This window comes from Odocoileus virginianus, chromosome 2 (assembly GCF_023699985.2).
Source record: "Odocoileus virginianus isolate 20LAN1187 ecotype Illinois chromosome 2, Ovbor_1.2, whole genome shotgun sequence".
In the NCBI taxonomy this organism is placed as follows: Eukaryota; Metazoa; Chordata; class Mammalia; order Artiodactyla; family Cervidae; genus Odocoileus; species Odocoileus virginianus.
This window is the reverse complement of record NC_069675.1, coordinates 65922355-65949314: the sequence shown is the minus strand read 5'-3', so window position 1 is coordinate 65949314 and position 26960 is coordinate 65922355. Positions and strand designations below refer to the sequence as shown.

Below are 26960 nucleotides of genomic sequence, written 5' to 3'. Positions count from 1 at the left end.
AACCTGTAGTTTATTTCACTGTTAAGTATGATATTAGCCATAGTTTGTTTTTCTTTAAAATTTTAAAATTTTTCGAAATGGAGTTAATTGTAAAACTTTATATAAGCTAATTTAAATATTTTTGCCAGTTTATGGGAAGTAGTCTCCCATACATTGAGACACTGAAATTGAGAACAGAAGAAATTTTTGCATGGTAATAGTTTTTGGTTCATAAATGGTCAAGAATATACAAAAAGCATTTATGATAAAGGAGAGAAAAGGAGACAGGACCTTGAGAACTCACTGAATGCAGAATGTTACTTTCTGAACTACTGCCAGATTGAATCTTTTAAAATTAAACATGCGTTAAAAATTTTTTTTTTATCATTTGGCCATGCTGCGTGGCATATGGAATCTTTGTTCCCAGACCAGGGATCAAACCTGCGCGGTTCACATCCTGCCCCCGAAACTGGCTGCACAGTCTTAAACACTGGACCCCCCCAGGGAAGTCCCGAAAAATGTTTTTTAATGTGTTAATTTCTTTGTTGATTTGTAATAAATGTTTATAAATATCAGTAAGTTTCTTTTTCTGAGGCCTACACAAGAGGAAAGAACCAGGGACCAGTTGACCAATAACTGCATCAGAAGTTGCTCAGAAAAATGGAGTATCATTTTATGTTGATAATCTAAGTACTGGATGGTGTCTTTCCAATAGTAAGAAAGTTGACTAGTGCATTAAATGATAATATAATGACTTAGATATAAAAATAAACATGTGTTAAGGATTTTATTTAATTCATACTCAATGTTGGAATCAGGCAAATGGTATATAACCAGTTCAAAGAAAAGTAAAAAAAAGTCTCGGAAATGTGTGTATGGAGTAAAGTAATGTTGAAATGGATTGCAAACAGATACAAAAGTGGTTTGTGGGGGAGGGGGAGCCACTGAGAAGTGAGTGAAGTCAGTTGAACCCTCTTCCTGACAGGATGTCTCTGCTTGTCTTTCAGTTACTTACAATCTACAAGTTTGTAAAATTTCCATAGAAGTTGGAATGTGATGAGGTGTAAGGGTGTGCTATAAATAGTGCCTGGTTTGCCATGGTTTTCGCCCTGTGAGTGGGAGTTAGAGGGTGTTCTAGGACTGTTCTTCTGATCCTCTTAGGACCTGATAGACCTCTACAGTTGTACCATCACTCTGTTAATGAATGTGGACATATTAAAATAGTTTGGTTTTGGATCATTTAAATAATTGGTAATACACAGATCCAGGTTTGAAGATTTTTTATAGAAGTTGGTAATTTTCTCTCTGGTACTGGGTCTTTTTATGGAAAGCTGGTGATGGAGTATGGCTGTAAGGAACATTAATAAATCACCCTGGTTTTGTATGCTTTTCTCTTATAAACACATAAATTTGGAAATTGCTTAAAAATTTTTGGAGGCCTTATTGTGGGGTTGGAAAGAGCCCAAGGTTTATAATAATCTGGATTATTTACCTTATATTATACAGGGATATGTAAATTATGATTTTATAGTCTAACTTCCTTTTAATTCCTTCTGAACATTTTCATGTATGTCTAAGCAGAATAATTTTTAAGTTAACATATATGTTTTATACAGTTGGGTGTAGTATTTCTCTATTAGCCAGAATAAATGTTGAGTGATTCTTTTCTTTTCATGGTCTTTCCTGATAGATGATTTTTCCTAATATTGTGATGCCACCTAGTGAATTCAGTCTTTCAGATAAGAAGTTATGAGAGGAAGTAATAAGTACAATGAAATCTTCAAAGGGAACATTCTAGCAATTAGAACTGTTTTTATATGTCTTGTTGAGAAGGCAAGTTTCTGTTCCAGGAAGTGTTTAAGCAAAGATTTGATAATCTCCCACAAGTCTTATTGTTTAATGTTCCAGATGACCTCTAAAATCTCCTTCAGTTTCAAAGTTCTAGATTTCATATGAATTGCTAGTCTTCAGTCATAAATACTGAGCATCCAAAGTGTTTGGCACTGTCCTGAGAGTTGTGAAGATTTCAAATGTATTATTACGGCACGAATGTGACTTCAAATAACTTTTTTTCTGCATCAGTTTGGAGAAAACAATAGTGTCTACCCTTTATTGAACACTTATTCTATTCCTGAAGCTTCTCAGAATAATTTACCTTATGTCATTTAATCCTCACAATAATCATGAGGTAGTAACCTCTTTAGTTCTATTTTAATTGTGCAGAAATAGAGACTCAGAGAGGTTAAATAATCTGTTCAACTCATACAGTAAGTGGTAGAACCAGGATCATCTTGTGTAAAGTAATAATGAATAGGTTAAGTGATTTTTAATTGTTTACAGGTTGGTAGCTTTCTGTTTGGGTGGTTAGTTTTCTTATTTCAAGCTAGTTCAGATTACTTTTGGATACCTTATCTTTACATTGCTACACTTAAGAGTGTGGTCTCTTATTTCATATAAGAAGTGGTAGTTTACTAATTTGTATCTAAATTTTTTAGTCTATGAATAATTTTTGGTCCATAAGATATTTATTTCAAAGACTTGACAGAATGATACAGTCTTATTTTACTAGTTTGCTTTCAGTAAAATATCTATCTAACGTTCAGAGAATCTACTGCTTATTTCTATGCTTAAGAATTCTTTGAGGGCATTTATGACTTTTGGCTTTCAGAGTCATTTACCATCTTCTTCATTGAATCTTAAGGCCAGTGTAGCTCTGTCCATTTGGTTTTCATTATCTAGACTAAGTAGAAATTGATTTCTCCATTTGTTGGTAAGTTAATTTCATCAGATCGAGAATGTTGGCTTTTTGATACCCTGGATTTTATCTACTTGTGGTATACTCTGGTCAGTGTTAGTCATACAGAAATAGTATGGCATTCATTTTTGGTATAATTATTGGAAAGAGAAGGTTCACCCTAGAACAAAAGAATGTTAAATTGTGATGTATAAGGTAGATTTTTCTTATTCCTGGAAGCTTGTCTGGTGTCATTTATGGAACTGTTTCTTTGCTCCAAATCATTTGTGTACAGCTCCTAATTTATATTTAATAATTGGCATTAGTGTTGACCTTACAGGCCTGACTTGTCCTTAGTCTCCCTTCCTCCCTGTTTCAGTTCTGTGTTTATACCTGAAGACTTGTTAGCAGTGTGCCCTTTGCTTTATTTTTCCATTTAGGGTCTCGGTAAGAAATGAGAGAGAATGTGAGAAGGAACAAAATAGCAGCTTTCTTAATGGAAAGGAGATACTCAAAGTGCCCAGCCTAGGATTTTTAAAAGTCTAGAAAGGTTGAGCAGGGCTCTAGAGAAGGTAATGTTAATGAAAGTAGGAGCTTAGAAAAATTGGATGCAACTCCACGTGCCTTTTGGCACATCTTAAATTTCTTGAGATTTTGTGATCCTCCTTCATTTGTTTTTTCCTATTTCTCTTTGTCCTTCTCCCCAAATTTTTTTCTAGCAGTGAAAAAATCTTAAAAGAGCTATTTCAGAGATGAGAATTATGGGACAAGTTGTGGTCTTGAATTCTCTGACTCAGGATCTGGGAAAATAAAATGAACAGTTTTGGTAAGAATAGGTATAAGCTGGCCACGTTCAAGAGAAAAGGAGTGAGGGAAAGGAAAGAATGAAAGATGACTCGTAGGTTTCTTGGTGGAGAATCTGAGTGGTTGCTGATACCATTTACAGAGATGGGGAAGGACAAAGGCTGAGTGGTAAGTAGAAGAATGGGGGAATGGCATTTATTCTGGATATGCTGTCGGCTTCCCAGGTAGCTCAAATGGTGAATAATCTGCCTGCAGTGCGGGAGACCTGGGTTCAATACCTGGGCTGGGAAGAACTGGAGAAGGAAATGGCAACCCATTCCAGTATTCTTGCCCGAAGAATTCCATGGACAGAGGAGCCTGGCAGGCTCAGTCCACGGGGTCACAAAGAATCGGACACGACTGAACAACTAACACTTTGACTTTCACGCTCAGTTTGATAGAACACCCAAGTGTCAGGTAATCAGCTAAATCTGCGAGTCGAGCTTGGAGGAGAGGATTGTGTTGGAGATATATTTTGGAAGGGTCACAATGAGGACAGCAGAGAAAGAGGGAAGGAGGAAAAGAATAGAGAGAAGACAGTGTCTCAGTGATTGGAAGCCCCAGAATTGAGAGGTCCAGTGGAGGAGGAGGAGCCACAGGAGGTCCTGAGAGAGGGAGCGGTGAGGTCACAAGAAACCCGGGACGTGGTATTGCCAGGTGTTGCGGAAGCAGAGAGAGATGAGCATTTCAGGGAGGAAGTGCCCGTGCAGTGGAATGCTGCCAAGGGGTGGAGTCAAATGAGGACAGAGACGTGGCCATTGGATTTGACAAGGTGAAAGTGGACTTTTTTGCTGACATGGTTACAGTAGAGTGGTAGAAGCAACAAGTCAGACTGTAGTTGATTGAAGAGGGAGTGGGAAGTGAGGGACTCTGTCATCATGATGCATTCCTCTACTGGGCAGACAGAAACTTAATGTACATGAAGAGTCTTCAAAACCCATTCAGTAAGCCTGGAGGTTTGCATTATCCATAAATGACTGTAGGAAGTTAGCAGTGACCTTTGTCTCCCAGTAATTTTCTTTGGTTAGCAGTTGACTGTTAATTTATAAGGTTCTAAATTTCATAGGTGACTTCCATTTTAGAGTAAAATCAAATGTTCAATCTCTGTTAACTTCTAGAGTTAATATTATATTAAGTTAAAACTTAAGAGTATTTACCTTTTCAGGAAGGTAATTACAAGCCTCTAAAGTTAAGCCAGGACTGTTTCGTCTTGAAACACTTAGAAATTCATTTTGGTTTTTTGTAATTACAGCATTTCAGTGAGTGACATCTAAACAGGGATTGAGTTTGGCAGTTATGTACATATTCTAAACTAAGCACTGTTTCTGTGGTTTAGATTTTTCCTTTATAAATAGAATTTTAATCAGTATAGCCTAAATTTTTTTCCAAGCATGTTATAATTAGCACTGGCAACAACTTAATCCTAAAATGTGCATAATAAATTTAATAATATTTTGTAGGTACTGCTATTAAATGAAAGTAAATAGGACTTATTTGAATATTTAGAAACGTCTCTGGTTTGTGTTTTTCTGTTACAGTGTGGGAAGAAAATATGGCTACTTAAAAAGAAGTAGTATTACCTGCTTGGTCATATCACTGGGAATGATGTTATACCTACATTTTGGAGTCAGATTTTATATTAGAGCGACATGGTCTTAAATACCATGACAGCTCATTCATATATTCTTCTGAATATACTATGTATTAATATAGTTACTGGCAAAAAAACCTCTTTGTTGTAGGATCTACTTTCCAAGTGTGATTGAGCTGCCAAGTTCAGGCGCCCACTGCACTGACCAACACATGGGACTTTTAAAAAATTCCAAGGACAAGAAATTTGATTTATAGGAAATTGTTTTGCAGAGTTGTTTTTCTGTAAATTTAAACCTGTTCTAAAATAAAAGTTTATTTCAGGGGAAAAAACACGGGGGATAGGAGATATTTTTGTAGCCATTGTTGGGAAATACAATCTGCCATTCTTTTTTACTCTGGTTATGTAAGCTTTGTGGATCCGTTTCCTTATCTTTAAAATGGGGATATAATGTGCCTTCCTAGTAGAGCTGTTTTGAGGATTAAATGAGGTAATGTAAGTGCCTAGCATACTGTCTGGTGTTGTAGATGTTCAGTAAATGCTATTAAACAGTAATAATGCCAACTCGTTAAATTTTATTTTAAAGTCTGCATAAGAAACAAAGCACATTCATACATTTTGACTGAGCTATGAGAAGTGTGGCCTTCCCATGCTGGCCCCAGTTTAGGGCCTAACCTCGTTGAACCTCTATCCTTAGTTGACTTTTCTGTAGTCCCTGCCTCCTCTGTATAGTAGTTGGAATCGACATCTCTAATATTATGTGTATTTCAAAATCACATTGCATATTATTAGAGAATTTGGGGGATTCTCAGTTGCCTTAACTTTAAAACAAAAACCCTTAATGAATTTTAAAGGCAGTTCTACTTTCCTCTTCTCAAGCCTTGAAGACCATAGGCAATATAGTGTATAGGAAGGAATACTGAACAGGAATTAGGAGACTTGACGTTTAGTTCCTAGTTTGGTTCTAAATAATGATAGTTAGGTGATTTGGGGTAATTTCTTTCACCTCTTAGAAATTCAGTTTTCTTGTTGATCAAAGAGTTGGACTGAATGATAGTTGTAAAAGTTGATTCACATTGACATCTAAGTGAAAAATGTGCTTGGAACAGACACTTTGGGATACTTTACTTTTCCAGGGTTGTCTCACAAAAGAATTTTCATTGCCTTATTTTATGTTTCTCCCTCTCTCTTTTTTTTGGCTGCGCTGCACAGCATGAGAGACCTTAGTTCCCTAGCCAGGGATCAGACCATGCCCCTTGCAGTGGAAGTGAGGAGTCTTAACCACTGGACCACCAGGGAATTCCTGTACATCTCATTTTTGATCAAATATATATTACTCTGTTGATGATCCATCAGGTTCTCTATAACCTGTGTGACACCGTCATTGGTTTAAAAACTCAAATATGCTAAGTTTGAAGATTTATCAAGGGTAGTTAGTAAAATATGCTAAACGTTCTGCAGAGGTTTCCCAAAAAGGATTTATAAAAAAAATACTATGAGCATCAGCAGCATGTTGGAGTAAGTATTGTAGCTTACTAAGCCAGTTTTTGTTTGTTTGTTTGTTTGTTTGTTTTTAAAGCCAGTGTTTTTTGAAGCATACATATCTTATTTGGAAATAATGACTCTGGTATTTCTTTATAAGTTGATTTGCTTTATGGGACTTAACTTCCCATTGGTCTCTGCAACCCTAGATTTGACACTCTTATTTTAAACTCTTATTTCTAATGATTTTTCAATGTCATGTAACTTTTAACGTTCCCATTGACCAGTGCTATTGTAGTGCTGGAGGAGAATTGTAAGCAAGAGCTATGTTGTACAGAATAAAATCCCTAACACAGATCTGGTGTCTGTTTCTTTCCCCCTTGCTTAGGGGGAACTACAGCTTGTCCCTACATGGGATAAATCTTAGCTATCAGATTTTAATATTACTAAAACTGGTATGGTCAGTGTGTATAACAGTGTTTGTCTAAGTGTGTAGCATTTAGTAACATGTCTGCCAGACATTTTTTAAAAAGTGGTTTCATTTTAAAATAATGAAAAATTGAGACACAGATGTATAGAACAGACTTTTGGACTCTGTGGGAGAAGGCGAGGGTGGGATGTTTCAAGAGAACAGCATTGAAACATGTATATTATCTAGGGTGAAACAGATCACCAGCCCAGGTTGGATGCATGAGACAAGTGCTCAGACCTGGTGCACTGGGAAGACCCAGAGGGATCGGGTGGAGAGGGAGGTGGGAGGGGGGATCGGGATGGGGAACACATGTAAATCCATGGCTGATTCATGTCAGTGTATGACAAAACCCACTACAATATTGTAAAGTAATTAGCCTCCAACTAATTAAAAAATAAATAAATAAATAAATAAAATAAAATTGAAGTTCTAAAAAAATAAAATAAAATAATGAAAAATTGAACAGTATCAGATACTACTTCATTTTTCCAAGTATGTGGTAAATTGAGTTTTAGTAAACTGAAACTTTTTATTTGTATAAATAATTTTTCAGATCTTTTATCATGGTAATGGTATGTGAGTGTTAAATTTTTAAAAAGCAGTAACTTAGGGCTTCTCTGATGTCTCAGTGGTAAAGAATCTGCCTGCCAATGCAGGAGACGCAAGTTTGATTCCTGGTCCTGGAAGATCCCCCCGGAGAAGGAAATGGCAACCCACTCCAGTATTCTTGCTTGGGAAATCCCATGGACAGAGGGGCCTGGCGGGCTCCAGTTCATAGCGTTGCAAAAGAATCAGATACGACTTGGCAACTACACAACAACAGCTCTCAGAAAGTTCTTTAGAACCCGACTAAATGATCCAAACTATGTGTTACGTGATGAAAGTGAAAGAGGAGAGTGAAAAAGTTTGCTTAAAACTCAACATTCAGAAAACTAAGATCATGGCATCTGGCCCCATCACTTCATGCCAAATAGATGGGGAAACAACGAAAACAGTGACAGACTTTGTTTTTTTGGGCTCCAAAATCATTGCAAATGGTGACTGCAGCCATGAAATTAAAAGAAACGCCTTGGAAGAAAAGTTATGACCAACCTAAACAGCATATTAAAATGCAGAGACATTGTTTTGCTGACAAAGGTCCATCTAGTCAAAGCTATGGTTTTTCTAGTAGTCATGTATGGACGTGAGAGTTGAACCATGAAGAAAACTGAGTGCCGAAGAATTGATACTTTTGATCTGTGGTGTTAGAGAAGACTCTGGAGAGTCTCTTGGACTGCAAGGAGATCCAACCAGTCCATCCTAAAGGAAATCAGTCCTGAATATTCATTGGAGGGACTGATGATGAAGCTGAAACTCCAGTCCTTTGGCCACCTGATGCGAAAAACTGACTCATTTGAAAAGACCCTGATGTGGGGAAAGATTGAAGGCGGGAGGATAAGGGGATGACAGAGGATGAGATGTTTAGATGGCATCACTGACTCAATGGACATGAGTTTGAGCAAGCTCCAGGAGTTGGTGATGGACAGGGAAGCCTGGGTACTGCAATCCATGGAGTTGCAAAGAATTGGACACGACTGAGCAACTGAACCGAACTGAACTGATGTGGTAAGAAATGGTTTTTGATGATTCCACTTAGACTGATCTTTCACCAGTGAATATTTGAACATTTTTCATGGAAAGCAAATTCTAAACTGCATAGAAAGATGTGTGACTAACATTTGCATGATGTTTGGAACTTACTGAAGCATACTCCAGGCTTCCAATAAGTAGAATTTGCATCGGTTCTACTTCTCTTGACAGCTTTTTTCTCTCCATTTTTAAGAAAGCATGCTGTGCAGTGTCGTCATTTCAAGCCTTGCCATTAGTGGTATATAGGGAAAAAAAGGTAGAAAAAGTGGTTTTTATAGGACTTTGTTCTTTAAGAGGCTTGGAATTAGCTTTCTGTCTTTGATAAGCACATATTTCCATTGACTATAAGGAGTTTCTAAGTGTTCACTTTCTTTAGTGTTTAAATTTAACATTTCTTTATTCCAAATAAAATTATTATTATTATCTCAGAGTTGAATGATGACGCTTGAATTTCTCTAGCGAAAAGAGCATTTCACCTGCAGTTTTATTTTGGTTTTTCTAAATAGACAAGTCACTTCTGTAAACAATAGGATTTTTGTTTCAGCCACAGCCCCTCATTCCTTGAAACTTTTTGGTCTCACATATTGGCTAGAACTGTCTTTGTTGTTTAAGTTGCTAAGCCATGTCTGAACCACACCAGACTTCTCTGTCCATGGGATTTCCCAGGCAAGAATACTGGAGTGGATTGCCACTTCTTTCAGTTCACTTAGATCACCATTCCCCCTTTCCCCCCATCCTTTCGTACTTATTGCATAGAGTTACATGTGTCATCAGTCCTATCTGACCCTTTGTGACCCCACCAAGGCTATATAGCCCACCAGGCAAGATGACTGGAGTGGGTTGCCCTTTCCTTCTCCAGGGGATCTTCCCAACCCAGGGATTGACCCTGCGTCTCTTGCATCTCCTGCATTGGCAGGCAGGTTCTTTACCAGCTAGGTCACTGGGGAGACCTTTTGTTACTTATTAGGTATTTGCTAATCTTTATAAAATAAAGCATAGATTGTCTGCAGTGGTGCCAAATTTAGTTAACTTCATTTAATTTTCTCTGGTTACACTTTCATTCTAAAGGAGAAAAATACTAAAAGTCCTTTTAATAAATTAGAACAAGATCTCACAAGCTAGTAAAATTTGCAACAGTAAAGTCACTTTCTTTTATCTCTTCTCCCTCCCCCTTTCCCTTATACAAATGTGAAAACATTTACAGCAGTGTCCCGTTCCAGGCCCTAGGGGTACAGCAGAAAATAGACAAAAATTGTTGCCCTCTTGGGAGTTTGAAAGTGAAAGTCACTCAGTCGTGTCCTACTCTTCGTGACCCCATGGACTACACTCCATGGAATTCTCCAGGTCAGAATACTGGCGTGGGTAGCCTTTCCCTTCTCCAGGAGATCTTCCCAACCCAGGGATGAACCCCAGTCTCCCGCACTGCAGGTGGATTCTTTACCAGCTAAGCTACAAGGGAAGCTCAAGAATACTGGAGTGGGTATCCCTTCTCCAGCAGATTTTCCCGACCTGGGAATCGAACCATGGTCTCCTGCATCGCAGGCGGATTCTTTACCAACTGAGCTATCAGGGAAGCCCTCATGGAGTTTGAGTTTACAGGCAGTCAGCATTGGAGTGCTCGATGTGATCAGTGTCTGGGGAAAAAGGAAGTGTATGCTTGGGGTAAGGGTGGGGTGTGGCGGGTGACATGACGCTTGACGTGTGCGCTGCATGGCTGGCGTTACAGGTGTTAATTGGGTGGTCAGGGAAGGCCTCTCTGAGAAAGTGACCTTTGGGCTATGACCTGAACCAGGTGCATAGAAACCGTGTGGCTAACTGGAAAAAGAGCTATTAAATAGAGGAGACCACAAGTGCTCTTCAGCCTGAGGTGAGAATAATGAAAATGTTCTAAAATCGACTGCAGTGCTTGTCTCACTGCTCTGTGAATATACTAAAAACCACTGAAAAGTACACTTTAAATGCCCGAATTTTCTGGTATGTGACTTATGTCTCAGTAAAGCTATTAAAAAGAAAACCATCAGGCTTTAGAGATTTTCAGCTTTGACCCAGGGAAAATCCTTCTTTTCCTTACTTCTCTCTTTAGAAATGGTAGGGTGTGTAGTAGTAGTTATCGCAGTGAATCACACAGATTATGTTCCAGTTAGACCAGATACTGGGAAGCATGATAATCATTACGAATTATTCGTGAATCCATGTCAGGTTATATGGGCTGTTTTAAGTTTTTAAAAATTTCAACAGTAAAATGTGGTCATGTATATGCAGTCTTCATAGCTTGCTGCTAAAGTCACAGTAGATGATTATCCATTTTTTATATAACTTGGGAGGAAAAGGTACTGTTGGCTTATGCTCAGTAATGACTGATTTGGGATGGAGACTCAACTGGCTTTGCAGTCACTTCCCTCACCGACAAGGCACTTGCCCGAGAGCATTGCCCTTAGACTCAGGCTTGCTTTTTGTTTCCTTTTAATGATTTATATTCAAAACATCTTGGCTGTCTTAGCTCCTTCCCTGGATCTTGCCCTTTCTGATTCTGGCTCTTAGGTACTACCTTCCATTTTTTTTCTAGAAGTAATTTTTAGCACTCAGTGTTTCCTTTGTTCCGCAAGTCTACCTAGGTCCCACCCACATCTGCAGCGTGGATTTAGATCTTCCTAGACACGTAAAAAATTTAGAGCTAGAAGGAGTCTAGTGTTGAGTTACATAGTCACTGCAAAACTTGTATTAGATTCTCAATAATCCTGAATTCCATCCTCAGTGTCTTTTTCTAGTTCCATCACTGTACTTCCATAGGAATAAATAATGCTTGTAAAGGTAGCTTCCCATTGACCCTAAGGAGATTGTTTAGATTCTAATACAGTGTCTAAAAGTATTATTGATTCCAAATATCTTATATAAAGCATCAGTCATTTTGTCTCAGTCTGTAGTTACTCTTTGTCATAGGACTAGTTTCCTCTTGTAGGTAAGGAGGCAGGTAGGTGGTCTGGTATTCCCATCTCTTTAAGAATTTTTCACATTTTGTTGTGATCCACACAGTAGAAATCTGTATGCAGGTCAAAAAGCAACAGTTAGAACACGATATGGAACAACAGACTGGTTCCAAATTGGGAAAGGAGTACATCAAGGCTGTTTATTGTCACCCTGCTTATTTAACTTATATGCAGAGTACATCATGCGAAATGCCAGGCTGGATGAAGCACAAGCTGGAATCAAGATTGCTGGGAGAAATATCAATAACCTCAGATATGCAGATGACATCACCCTTATGGCAGGAAGCGAAGAAATAAAGAGCCTCCTCATGGAAGTGAAAGAGGAGAGTGAAAAAGTTGGCTTAAAACTCAACATTCAGAAAACTAAGATCCCATCTGGTCCCATCACTTCATGGTAAATAGATGGGGAAACAGTGGAAACAGTGACAGACTGTTTTCTTGGGCTCCAAATCACTGCAGATGGTGACTGCAGCCATGAAATTAAAAGATGCTTGCTTCTTGGAAGAAAAGCTATGACAAACCTAGACAGCATATTAAAAAGCAGAGACATTACTTTGCTGACAAAGGTCCATCTAGTCAAAGCTGTGGTTTTTCCAGTAGTCATGTATGGATATGAGAGTTGGACCATAAAGAAAGCTGAGCGCCGAAGAATTGATGCTTTTGAGCTGTGATGTTAGGGAAGATTCTGAGAGTCCCTTGGACTGCAAGGAGATCAAACCAGTCCATCCTAAAGGAAATCAGTCCTGAATATTCTTTGGAGGGACTGATGCTGAAGCTGAAACTCCAGTCCTTTGGCCACTTGATGGGAAGAACTGACTCATTTGAAAAGACCCTGATGCTTGGAAAGATTGAAGGCGGGAGGATAGGGGACGACAGGATGAGATGGTTGGATGGCATCACTGACTCAATGGACATGAGTTTGAGCAAGCTCTGGGAGTTAGTGCTGGACGTGGAATCCTGGCGTACTGCAGTCTATGGGGTCACAACGAGTCAGACACGACTGAGCGACTGAACTGAACTGAGTTTCCTCTTTACTGATTAAATTATCAAATAATTTTATTGCAGTTTGAACTGTTTACTTCCACAGTGATTCTAGGCCTGACTCTGCCACTGACTTACTCTGAGACTTTGTCAAGTAGTTTTCTGATTAAAGACAAATTTTGTATTTTAGGGGTAGATTTTATCAGCAGGATTTTCCCACCCCTACTCCCCACCAAGAGAATGGATTTTATGTTGATATTACAGCTGAAAAGGTATGAGTAAGAGAAAAGCAAATGTAACATAACCTTTTTACTTTCCTAGACCTCTGGAAGGAAAGGAAGGGATTTTTACTCCATAAAGAGCTTCACAGCTTTCCTTTTTTTGTGTGGAAATGGTTATTATTTATTTATTTATTTATTTTAATTGGAGGCTAATTACTTTACAATATTGTAGTGGTTTTTGCCATACATTGACATGAATCAGCCATGGGTGTACATGTGTTCCCCATCCTGAATCTCCCTCCCACCTCCCTCCCCATCCCATCCCTCAGGGTCATCCCAGTGCACCAGCCCTGAGCATCCTGTCTCATGCATCAAACCTGGACTGGCGAGCTGTTTCGCATATGATAATATACATGTTTCAGTGCTATCCTCTCAAATCATCCCACCCTCGCCTTCTCCCCCAGAGTCCAAAAGTCTGTTCTTTACATCTGTGTCTCTTTCGCTGTCTTGCATATAGGGTTATCGTTACTATCTTTCTAAATTCCATATATATGCGTTAATATACTGTATTGGTGTTTTTCTTTCTGACTTACTTCGCTCTGTATAATAGGCTCCAGTTTCATCCACCTCATTAGAACTGATTCAAATGCATTCTTTTTAATAGCTGAGTAATATTCCATTGTATATATGTACCACAGCTTTCTTATCCATTTGTCTGCTGATGTATATCTAGGTTGCTTCCATGTTCTGGCTGTTGTAAACAGTGCTGCAATGAACATTGGGGTACACGTGTCTCTTTCAATTCTGCTTTCCTTAGTGTTTATGCCTAGCAGTGGGATTGCTGGGTCATATGGCAGTTCTGTTTCCACTTTTTTAAGGAATCTCCACACTGTTCTCCATAGTGGCTGTACTAGTTTGCATTCCCACCAACAGCGTAAGAGGGTTCCTTTTTCTCCACACCCTCTCCAGCATTTATTGTTTGTAGACTTTTTGATAGCAGCCATGCTTCACAGCTTCTTACCACACAGGCAAGATGCAGTGGGGAAGGAACCCAGCTCTGTGTCATGTGGCCAAGGAAGAAGGGCTAATTTCGCCTGCAGGGCTTTGTAAGACAGGAGTTGGGGAGTGCACTGTGACCTTAGCCTGGCCCGAGAGAGCTCTTAACTTTCTTTTTTTTTATTATTATTTTATTTTATTTTTTTTTTTCCATTTATTTTTATTAGTTGGAGGCTAATTACTTTACAACATTGCAGTGGTTTTTGTCATACATTGAAATGAATATGAAGCATTTGTATCTTGATTCAAACAAGGGCATCTTAATCTAGAACCTGCTGTTAATAACAATGATAAAAACAAATACTTACTCAGTATATACTATGCACCAATTGCTGCTCCAACCACTTTCCATGTATTAACTCATCAGATTTTCACAACTCTATCTGCTATTGACCTGACTTGATACTGTTATTACCCCTATTTTTGAAATTGAGGAAGTTACAAGTTGGCAGTTCACAATTAAGTGGCGGAGCTCAGATTCAAACCCACAACCTGTCTGACCACAGCTTTTGGTTTAAATAGGGACAAGCCTGGTATCAAGGACAAGTGAGTTTCATTGTAGAGGCCTAGGACTCCCTGAGAACCTCTAATCAGAGCACTGAATTATTTCTCTGAGTTTTATCTCTAAAATAAAGATTTTTAAGAAATTAGACCTTTAAGGTGCTTGCTGTTGGAGAAGTCTTAGGATTGTGAATCCACAGATAAAATGCCTAAGTAGTTCTTTTCAATAAATTGAAGCATGAAGGTTTTACTATAGATTTAATCTTACCTATAGTCATCAGTATGCAGTATATACTACATGTGTTGCCCTGTGTCTAGTTGTGATGTGCCATAGGGTTAAAATACACAGCAGATTTTACAAACTTATTGTGAAAAAATGAATGTAAAGTATCTTATTAGTAATCTGTTTAAATTTTATCATGTTTTGAGATGATATTTGTTTATATTAGGTTAACTATTAAAATTAATTTAATCTATTTTTCTTTATTTTTTAATGTGTTTGCTAGAAGATTTCAAATGACAAATGTGGTTCACCTTGTGTTTCTGTTGGATAGTACTATTATAGGAAGTCTTAAGTGAGAGAAAGAAGGTATTTTTCGTATGGGTAGAAAACTAGTGAAGTAGACTTGAAAAATATGCTTATCAGGTAAATCTGAGTGCATCAATGTTATCTCCTGCTTGGCCTTGGGTGAATAAAATATGTTATAATAACTTGAATATGTTTGAAGAAATAAGTTAGTTGAAAGAATAGATATATTTATACCATATATAAGTCAGTAGTATATTTATTAAACTCTTACTATATACCAGGCACTCGTCTAAGCACTTTACATATATTAACTCTCTTAATACTAATAGTAACACTATTAGGCAGGTACTGAAGAGGGTGCAGTAAGATTAAGCTAAGGCCTCTTCGTATAGTGAGTAACAAGAGTTACTTCAAGTCTACACAGTTTGGCTTCAGAGTCAATACTCTTAACCATTCTTTTTATCACCCCTTTAAGCCATTAGGTTCCCCAAAAGGTTCGTTCGGGGTCTTCCATAATATGGAGTGGAAATCCCAAATGAACTTTTGGCAGCCCAGTACTTGACCTTGTGATTTGTTGTATTTTTTAATCTTATGATTTAGTGTGGTAGTATGTGCATGAATATAACCCATGGAATTTTTATTTTAAGTTTGGCAGTTATATTTTGTTTATAAATTTATTTTAAAGTTCCTAAGAGTGAATAATTTTTGTTTAGCTTCCTCTTAAAAGGCTGGTTGTTAGTGCCTTAATTTTAGCCTATTAACTGTATTTGTGGTAATATTCCATAAATTTTGTATATTACAAAAGTTCTGCCTGGACTTTCAGGGGAGAAATGTATATGACCAACTGATAATCAATAAACTTTTTATAATTTAAATGAGTGGGATCAAAAGAAAATACAGGAATGTGGCCTTGGGTTTTCTCTTTCTGAGAGCTATCATTTAGGCATTAGCCTTAGTAAAGATAACACATGTTTTAAATGTGTTTATGCTGAAGGAAAAACGATAATACTGTGTCTAAGTGAAGTGTACATTAGATACTTACACCACATGTACTACATAAATATTTAAGTACAATTCTAAATTAGTTGTTACCTAAAATTAAAAATATTTTTCTGCCTACCAAAAGGTGTGAGATGCTATAGATGATACAAGAATAGATGTCACAGATCCCTGTCCTATAGACACACATGAAAAAATGAAATACTAGTTCAGTTCAGTAACAACTCTGTACATCATGAAGGGACAAGTAAGTGTTATAGGAATTCTGAGAAAAGGAGGAAACTTTTGAACTAGTAGCTTGGGAAGGGTTGTAGGAAGAGGAAAGAATTGAGCTGGTCTTATAGGATATGTTGGATTTCCTTAAGTGGAGTACAGAGGGCATGTGAACAAAACCTTAGACGTGGGGAGGGACATGTAGAACTTAAGAAACAGGAAGAGTTCAGCCATGGTTAAAACAGAGTGCTAGGCAGATAAAGACTTGGGCCGGACTTGTAGAAGACCTTAAATTCCAGTAGTAGGAATTTGGATTCCTTAAGAAGTTTGGAGTTGAGGGGAGAAAAAAAAAGCTTTGGATATATGATACTTTATCCTAGATTTACTGCTTCTGTGATGGACATCACCTAATAAGCTATTTTCTTGACTTAAAATGCTAGATATCTTTAGTTGTTGGTAACAAGAAACACCGAAGGGCTTGTTTTCTTGATTCCTAGTTAAGTCTAGTGCTTAAAATTAGCTTCTGTTAGCATCATCTGACTTCCCGATTGGAAGAATTCTATATCACTAGCAAATACTTGACTGTTTTTAGAGATGACAAATAAGTATTTTGCACTTATGGTTAATTTTGTTTATAAATTTCCACATTTGTATTGTAAATTTCCACAGTTAATGTATACCCTTATTACCAGGCAAACTAAAACTTGCTCATATTTTAAAGCTCTGGCTCATCTTGGCCCTGCTGTCTCATTAATCCAGCAACTGTGGGCTGCATTGTTTAACCTGCTGAACTCCATGTTCTTTCTTTGTAAAACTGGAGAATTATCTCTCTCCCATCGGTGGGATATTGTTTAATGAGATAGGATTGTTTAAAAGAGAATGCAGTAATGATGTTTGGCCCATTTTGGAAGTAAATATTGAGTAAATTTTCTCTCCTTCCTTTCTGATTTTGAAATGGTGTGAGTAGAGACTAATTATTTCTTAATTTAAATAGACTCATATAACAGAACTTAAATTTGGAAGGCAGTTACTTTTGTAAAGTCTGACTTTGTTGTATAATAACTTGAATTTTTAAAATGTCGACATGCTGAGAGAACTTATCGACAGTTAAAAAAAGATAAATTTGCAGTGGTTTAATTAGAATCTCCATAAAAACATCTGAACTGTTAAAGGACTAAAGTGTTTCTACCAGATTATTTCATGAGCTGAAAGCGAAATTGGGCTGTGGCATTGAAAGGAAGTGAAATCCAGGAGAAATATTCTGTATCCATTTTCTATATCATGTTGTTACAGAAATGCAGTTAAACTTTTTTCTAAATGTTTTTTTTTTTTTTTTTTTTTTGGTGTTCCTCTATCACTGTTAATGTATGTATGGATTTGTGTAACTCCCACCATAGTCAGGAGCAGAATAGTTCCACCACCCCCAAAACTCCTTTGCTCTATCTGTCCCTTCATAGTCCCACCCTCACCTGGCCATTACTGGTCTGTTTTTCATTTCTTCCTTTATGGATGTATTAATGAAGGCTATCAAATGATAAATATCTTATCAAATATGACAAAATACAAGGAATATCAAGTAAGAATGTATACAAAAGTGCTTAGAACACGTAAGTACCAGGACTTAATGAAAATTAGTTTCATATGTAATATTAGGTCAATAGGTGAAGCTTAACTGTACTCTTCTTTTAGGGTCAACTTTGCATAATGTTTAGCAGCTCTTTTCTCCTTGCTCAGAGGCTTTTAGGCATATTTTGGAAAGACTTTTTGTTCTACATGGAGTTTATTGCTGAAAGTCTCTGTGTTAAATGTCTTTTAACTTCATGTACCCTGGAGAAGGAAATGGTAACCCATTCCAGTTTTCTTGCCTGGGAAATCCCATGGACAGAGGAGCCTAGTGGGCTCTAGTCCATGGGATTGCAAAGAATTGGACATGACTGAGCAGCCTCATGTTCCTCATAAGAAAGAGTGGAAAATAGTATCTACCTTGAAGGTTGTTACAGTAATTAAGTGTGATGATATATATATATATATATATATATATATATATACACATATATATATATAAGCATATATATTTGAAAAAACAAAACTATAAATATAAATACATGTTTACACATAGACACAGGTATGTATGTTCATGTATGTGTAAGTGCCCTGATCCATAATAGGCATTCTACCAATTAAAAAAAAGTTATAAATAATATAGTTTACAGTAACTTTGGAATAGCTTGGTGAAAGAATATCGTGTCCTCTTGTTATCTGGATTTTCACCCACCCCTCCATCCTTCCAAAAGCCTCAGAATGGGAAGGTTGATCTTCAAAATACCAACTTTCTGTTTTAATAATTTTTCATAAGTTTATTTTTTTTCCCAGAAATTTATCACTAATAAATTTCTGTTTTGGGTTGGAGGGGAGAATACCAAGTCTGTTTAACTTTACCTTAATATTTCAGAGTTCATATCACATTATACCCATTCCATAAAAGGTGATTTTTTTTTTCTTTAATTGATGATTGGGACATATGGGCTGAATCTTTGCCAACCTCAGGGCTGCCTTTCGAACATGTATCCCTAAGCTTCTACTTATAATAATGACTTTTCTGACCATTTAAAACTTTTCCTTTAAAGTAAAGCACACAGTATTCTGATATATTACACTAGGCAGTGGGATATGATTGTTTTTCAACAAATTTAATTATTTAATCAAGTACAGAAGCAGATTTAGAGTTTTTTTCCTTACCCACAGATCATCTACATTCTTTATCAGTGTGTTTTGTCTCATTATTAGCGTTGAACAGGTTAATAGAATCAGTAAATTACAAGACTAGAAAGAACCTTTGAAATCTTCTAGTCAAATACTCTTAATTCTGTCTAACCCAACCCCCCTTTTTGTAATAAATATTTTGCAGTACTCTTTCGTGTCCAGAAGTAAAATTCAGTTAATGGAAAAATTTTCCCACTTAATTAAATCAATTTAATTCTGTAAGTGTAATATAAAGGAAAAATGAAAGGAAAATTATTGAAAATGTAATATGAGGTATGCTGAAGAAGGAAGTGGCAACCCACTTCAGTATTCTTGCCTGGAGAATCTTATGGACAGAGGAGCCTGGTGGGCTACAGTCCATGGGGTCGGCAGGAGTCGGAAACGACTTGGCAACTAAATCAATACCACCACCATGCTAGAAGACAAAACCTCAAAGACAAAGAGCAACCCAACAGATTTCTAAAATTCTCCTTGTGGGGTGGGCTGCCCCATAGAGAACCATGAGTTTTCTCATTTCATGGGTAAAGAAAGTAAGGGGTGGGTATAAGAGAGCAGAAGGGGGATAATGGGTGGGCCTTGGTATACTTCTCAGAATTATACAAGTGTTGTTAGCAGTAGAGTTTGGATAGGAACTCTGGGTTTGAGGATCTGCCTTGCTGCTCTTGTTATTTAGTGCTTCTGAAGCTGCCCTGGACTCTGAAGGAATCCAATGGGCCACAAGTCCAGGGTGCCACTTTTAGGTAGTCAGTAGGTGCCAGACTTTGCTTCCTAGTTTTCTGAATACCTACCTTCAGGATGTCACACATTTTGTCCTTTCCCCAGCAACTATCTTCACCAGCTAAGTCCCCACCTCCTCCTCTTCCATCCCTCAGTAAGCACACAAACAAAAAACTTAAAGCAAAATTTTTCTCTTTTAGCTCCACTACTTGTATGTCAAGGAAGCCTTCTAGAAGAACACAGAACCCTTGGTTAGATGCTTGCCGAGCTTTTTTTACACTATCACTCTTTACTGATTTGATTTTTATTTCCTTGCTCAATTGTAGGTTCCATGAGAATTTTCTAGTCTACCCTATGTGCTTGTGTTGAAGGTAAAAGTATTATTTCCAAAATGTAGTAATATTGACTCTCAGCGGAGAAGTGCCCTGTTTATCTTCCAGTCTCAATCCTCTGTGATACTCTGGTGTTTCCAGAAGTGCTTGGAGTAGAGCCCAGTATAAAACACCACCAGCACAGAAGTTTGGGTTCCTTTTTATTTTCATCCTGTTTAATTTCTTGGAGGATGCATCATCCCCTTTAACTTTCAGACTGTTGTTCCTGAATTTTACCAGTTATAGAGAATTCTGTTGTAGCTTAATTAACTTTGATACTTTTGACTTTAGCCTTATACATTGAATTTTTTTATAAAATAGATTCCAAGTAATCAAGATCAAAGATCAGTTAGTGAAGAACTAATACTTTGGTGGTATTCTGTTAAACATCTGAAAGATGTTTTACTATTTTATAAATAGTTTTGTTTTAGGTAAAGTATAATTTACTTTTACAGTAGCTGTCTGACTTTGTATTTTAGACTTCATGTTTTTTTCCTCTTGTATTTTGGAATATCTTCATGTTTTTGCTTAAGTACAGTAATTTCATTTCTCATTGTTGATTTCCTGAATATGCGTTGGTGATACTTTCTTTACTTTCGGCAGCTATGCCTCATTAATTTAAACCTGGCTTTGCTTTGTCTTACTGTGTTGTCAGCTATACTTCTCACAACCCCATTTCAGTGCTGCTCACTTAGGGTGTTCATGTCAGTAAATACCTTGATACTCTTTTGGAGACTCTCTGGATGTTTTTCTTGGCTCTAACCATGGATTCCTCTTTCTTTTCTTCTGGCATTTGTGCTTTGCAGCTGTAACACAGTTCATTGGAAAGAGCACAGGCTTGTGAGTTAAATGGATGCAAGTTTAAATCCTTGCTTTGTGACCTGTCAGCTATATAGACTGGGAATATTTGGATGTTTTTGAGGTCACTTTCTCCAACTGTAGAATGGGTGTACTTTTACCCATTTTTCAGAGTTGTGAGATTAGGAATATTGTATGTAAAGTACTTTGTCTTTTTCTCTCTTCTATGTCTCTTAACTGTCTCTGAAAGAGAGGCAGAGTAAACTTGAGGGAGATAGACTGAGAGTGAGAAGTCCTGGATAGCCCTACCCTTCTGTCTCAAAAATTATGTTTGTTTGTGACTGACCCAGAATTCTGTATTTATGAATAAAAGCAGTTAATGGATTTCAGTCAGAAAAACCTTGAATAAAAAAATATTTTATTTCATTCATATTATGAGATATTAAATAATAACGACATTTCAGATATTTTTAAGACAAGGCTTACTGCAAATAAATAAAAATAAAATAATTATGATCTGTATTATTTCCACCCTTTTCCACCACACTTTGTTGGTTTGTTGACTTCAGAATACTGGCCGTATATGATTTATCCTTGGTTCTGTTTCTTTTTCCAGATACTTGTGTTTCATGGAAGAAAATTACATAGCATAGTTTCTTGAGAGTTAATGTCTCCAGAATTCCTGGTAACAGAAGACCATTTTAGGCTATAGTTCAAGTATTTCTCTAAAGCTTTAGAGCCCTGAATACATTCTGTGAACTACCTATAGGTAAACTACCCTTTTCTGTGTGAAGAATAGATTGTGGATATTTTCTTCATTTCCTTTTATCTATTACAAGAAAAAAATACTGTGAATGATTTTGTTGTTGTTGTTTAGTCACTGAGTGATGTCTGACTCTTTGGTGACCCCTTGGACAGTAGCCCACCAGACTCCTCTGTCCATGGGATTTTTCCTGGCAAAAATACTGGAGTGGGTTGCCATTTCCTTCTACAGGGGATCTTCCTGACCCAGGGACCAAACCTACATCTCTTGCATTACAGGTGGATTCTTTACTGGCTGAGACATCAGGGAAACCCCACATCCAAAACTTGGAAGTCTTGTATTAAAGCTATATTAACTATAGCTTTTAGAAATAATATGATCAACTTGTTTTGTAATAAGAAACAGGAAGAAAAACATTTTATTCCTTGTCCAGTCAAATCACTTGCTAGATATTCCCTTATAACAGTGGTATTTTATGCCTTCCAGTGAATACCAGTAATTGGGGGGGGGGGGGGAACTATTGATGTCAGAATATCAGCTCTTTCATGTATGGAGAGCATGGGACCAGTGTCTTTAATATTGGATGGTTCACACTTTATATCTCTCTTGGTGGTTAACTCTACCCTCAGTATTTTCTTTGTGATGCAGCCTGTCCAGTCTTTTAATATAAGAAATTCTGGCACTTGATTTTTCCCTTTGAAATAAATGTTGTTGAGACTTTTGAAAAATTCTTTAAAAATAATACTGTTTGTCCACAATTTGGGGAAAAAAATCAGCCATAGTCTCACTATGCAGGGACACTCATTGGTAACATTTTGATGTCTTTCTGTGGTCTTTTTTTCTGTTCTGTAATTTCATTCTGTCCATGTTTTGGTCCTCTTTGTTCTCTGGCTCCATTTGTATATGCTCTTGTTTCTAATTTCTTTTTTGGTCTGTTTGATAGGTAAGAAGTAGATTTATTCTGAGAGAAACACACTCCACAGACCAAATGTGAGTCATCTCAGAAGGCAAGAGCATCCTCTTGTTTCTAATTTCTGAGATGTCAGTTATCATTTCTCTTTTCCTTCAGCATTCATGATTTCCAGAGTAGAGTTGATTATAGAGTTATTCATGTCTTGGTAATCTCCCAGCTAATTAACTTTTATTTTGAGATGTAATTCACCTGCCATACAATTCAGCCATTTAAAATATACAAGCAGTAGCTCTTAGACCACCACTATTTGATGTTAGAAGACTTTTTTACCCTCAAACAAACTTTATACTCATTAGCAGTTACCTCCAAGTCCACTTGCCTTGAGCCGTAGTCACTAGTGCTAAGTTGCATCAGTTGTGTCCAACTCTTTGTGATTCTGTGGACCATAGCCCACCAGGCTCCTCTTTCCATGGAATTCTCCAAGCAACAGTCCTGGAGTGGGTTGCCATTTCCTTCTTCAAGGTATCTTCCCAACTCAGGGATTGAACCTGCATCCCTAGAAAACCACTAATCTACTTTCTGTCGCTGTAGATTTGCCTACTGTGGATATACATAAATGAAATCATAGGATATGTGGACTTTTGTGACTGGCTTCTTTCACCTAGCATGAGTTTTCAAAGTCCATCTGTGTTGTAGCATGTATCAAGTACTTTGTTCCTTTGTTTGTTGAATGATAGCTGATATCTATACCACTTATCAAATGAAGAAGATTGGGTTGTTTCCACTCTGACTATTATGAATTGTGCTGCTATAAGCATTCCTGTATATGTTTTTGTCTGGATATAGAATTGCTAGGATGAGAATCATGTCAGTAATTTGAACGGGGAAAAAACTCTTGTGAATAACAGGTAAGAAATATAATAGTTATACCAACCTGTCTTTCATGATTTTATCTAGTAATGTTCCACTTAGTGTGGGTGTGTGTGGTTTAAACTTTTACATCTTATAAGGAAACCTCGTGTAATAACAGGAAATTGTTAAAATATAGTGAGTGTGCATGCCATTTATGCAGAAAAAAAATTGGTGACATTTTCATTTTTTAAAAAAATACTTGCTGTTAATAATTCATATTGTTTGAAACAATTTCAAAGAAACAAAATCCAACAGAAATCCTGAGACTTTGGAAAAACTTCCTTATGACTAACTAGCCCCTGTGCAGTGTGCATCATAAAGAATAACGTCAAAAGTCGGCCTCTTGCCTATCTTTTGTGTCCTAGCTTGACAGGATACTGTTCTTCCTCCATGTCCAGGCCTTGTTTGCATCCTGATTCATTCTGCATGTTTTAGTTGATTGCCTTAGACCTTTAGGATCCCTTTCCAAGGGAAAGGACACTGAGCTGATGACTGAGATGGGAGGTCTTCACCTAGTTCCATCATCACTGGTTTTGCCGCTGTGAGCACAGTCAGGTCCCTAAACTTTTCTGCTTTTCACTTTCTTCACTGGTGTGATTAGAGAATCATTTGTGAAACCAAAAGAGGTTTAAAGCTTGGTGATCTTTGTTTTTTTTTTTTTTAATCTACCATTTTCTTTTTTTGGCCATCCCATGTGGCTTGTGGGATCTTAGTTCCCTGACCAGGGATTGAACCTGTGTCCATGGCAGTGAAAGTACCAAGTCCTAATCACTGGGCCACCAGGGAGCTCCCAAAGCTCAGTGGTCTTAATTCTAGTTCTGGACTTCTCAATCTTACACACTGCTTGTCACACATACTGATCTTTCATGAATTTGGCTTTTAATATATACTTTATTGTATTGCCTTCTTCCCATCTTTTTCAGTTTTGTTCTTCCCTCTCCACCTAGATGATCTGCCCTAGAAGGGCAAAGACTTTTGTTAACAGTAACAAAGAATAGTCTTTAATACCTTGCCTGAGGCTGATTAGTGTTTGATAGTGCAAGTATCATGAGTTTTCAGTGACTGTAGAATGACTCTAATTGGTCATATTCTTTGTAAATGAAATGATGAAAAATAACTTGGTAAATTTAGATAGATATTTTAACTTTTTCTTTTTTCTTTTGAAGAGTATGCTTTGAGTAAAGTAGACATGGTATAGTCAGAAATGAACATTCTGTTTTTGATAACTTTTCTTTAAATTAATTGCTTTATTTTAATTAGAGGCTAATTACAGTATTGTGGTGGTTTCTGCCATACATCCACACGCATCAGTCATGGATGTACATGTGTCCCCCCATCCTGAACCCCCAAACCCCTCTCCTACCCCACCCCATCCCTCTGGGTTGTCCCAGAGCACCAGCTTCAAGTGCCCTGCTTCATGCATCCATCTTGCACTGGTCATCTGTTTTGCATATGGTAATATACATGTTTCAATGCTATTCCCTCAAATTGTCCCACCCTTGCCTTCTCCCACATAGTCCAAAGTCTGTTATTTACATCTGTGTCTCTTGCATACAGGGTCGTCATTTCCGTGTTTCTAAATTCCATATATATGCGTTAATATACTATATTGATATTTCTCTTTATGACTTACTTTACTCTGTATATTTAGGCTCCACCTAAATCAGTATATTTCATCCACCTCATCAGAACTGACTCAAATGCATTCCTTTTTATATAGCTGAATAATATTCCGTTGTGTATATGTACCACAACTTTCTTATCCATTCATCTGCTGATGGGCATCTAGGTTGCTTCCATGTCCTGGCTATTGTAAACAGTGCTGTGATGAACATTGGGGTACATGTGTCTCTTTCAGTTCTGGTTTCCTCTGTGTGTATGCTCAGCAGTGGGATTGCTGGTTTGTATGACAGTTCTCTTTCCAGTTTTTTAAGGAATCCACACTGTTCTCCATGGTGGCTGTACTAGTTTGCATTCCCACCAACAGTGTAAGAGGGTTCCTTTTTCTCCACACCCTCTCCAGCATTTATTGTTTGTAGACTTTTGGATGGCAGCCATTCTGACTGGCATGAGAGCACCTCATTGTGGTTTTGATTTGCATTTCTCTGATAATGAGTGATGTCGAGCATCTTTTCATGTGTTTGTTAGCCATCTGTATGTCTTCTTTGGAGAAATGTCTGTTTAGTTCTTTGGTCCACTTTTTAATTGGGTCGTTTATTTTTCTAAATAAATGAATGGTCCCATTTGTTTATTTTTATTTTTATTTCCATTCCATTCTGGTTTTGGTAACTTTAATAACTGTTTTCTGCTAGAATTTTATCCTTATGACACTCATATATGTATATATTCATGGGCTTATATTTTGTGTATAAGAAAAGATTCAGTAAACTTGCTTGCTTTCTGACAGTCTGTGTACCTCCATTACTTAGTACTTTAATTACACATTTTACTGGCTAGCTCTGTGTCTCATGGGGGAAGAAGCAAAACATGAGTTTAAACTTCAGGTTGATGGAAATAAAGTGCTGTAAAGTAAACTGAACGATGGTTTTGAGTGACCTTTGTTAGGACAAGGATCCTTGAGGGCGCCCATGTAGTTTTAGTTTACCTAGGATGCTTTAATTATTCATGTCTCAGTGTATGTTTTGAGTGGTTTTTGTCTGTAAAAATGAAAGTTTGGCAAATAGTAATTTGTCTAAGAGGTATGGGTTATTTCTGCCTCCTGATTTTTACTGTGATTATGGCATCACAGAAAAACTGGCATTACCAGCAAGCTGATTTTTTTGACTGTGCCTAAGCTGCTGCTTTTTTCCTTTCTCTTTTCCTCCCTCCCTTTGTTCCTTCCTTTTTTCCCTTTTACTATGTAAGTGGAAATGCTCTCTTTTTAAAACATTATAAAAAGCCCTGTTCCTTTTTGACCACCCTTAGGCACAACCTCATCCATCTTCACCGAAGCAACCATAGTGACGTTGGCATGTATCCTTCTGAACTGATTTATGTGTATTTACATTTATTTATATAAGCCAGATAGCATAGCGTTTTATGTGGGTGGGGGGAGGAAATGTGGGTCCCCCCTCCAAAAATGGTGCCGTATTCTTTTTCACTTAGCAGTACCTCTTGGAGGGCTGTTTATCTTAGAAAGGACAGCTTGCCCTGTGTTCCTCTCCAGCTGCCAGTAGCGTTTCATGCACCACAGTTTCTTTAACCCTTCTCTCATCAGTGGGCAGCTTAATTTCTTATTTTTACTGTTGTTATAGACAATGCTGCAATGAAAATCTTTGTACCTAAAACTAAATTATTTCTCAAGGGTAGTTAGTGAGAAAGCATTATGATGGTAGGGACTCAAAATTCTAATAACTGCTTATCTATTTTCCCTCTGAAGTTTATATTCCTCTCCAACTGTGAGGGCAAAGATCCTCCCAAATGAGTTTCAGAATATCAAAGTCAAGACATAGGCATTTTTCTCAATCTTTGAGAAGGAATGGTGCTTGTTATTTTAACTTTTGCAT

The 26960-nt window shown here is 37.3% G+C and overlaps 1 protein-coding gene and 1 non-coding gene across 4 annotated transcripts in view; one reads left to right on the top strand and one right to left on the bottom strand.

Moving 5' to 3' along the window:
• Nucleotides 1-26960, top strand: part of LCLAT1 (lysocardiolipin acyltransferase 1) — a 185045-nt gene that overhangs the window by 31939 nt on the left and 126146 nt on the right. The window lies entirely within an intron of this gene.
• On the bottom strand, nt 24168-24240 carry TRNAE-UUC (transfer RNA glutamic acid (anticodon UUC)). The gene has a single exon. It is a non-coding gene; the product is annotated as a tRNA-Glu (tRNA).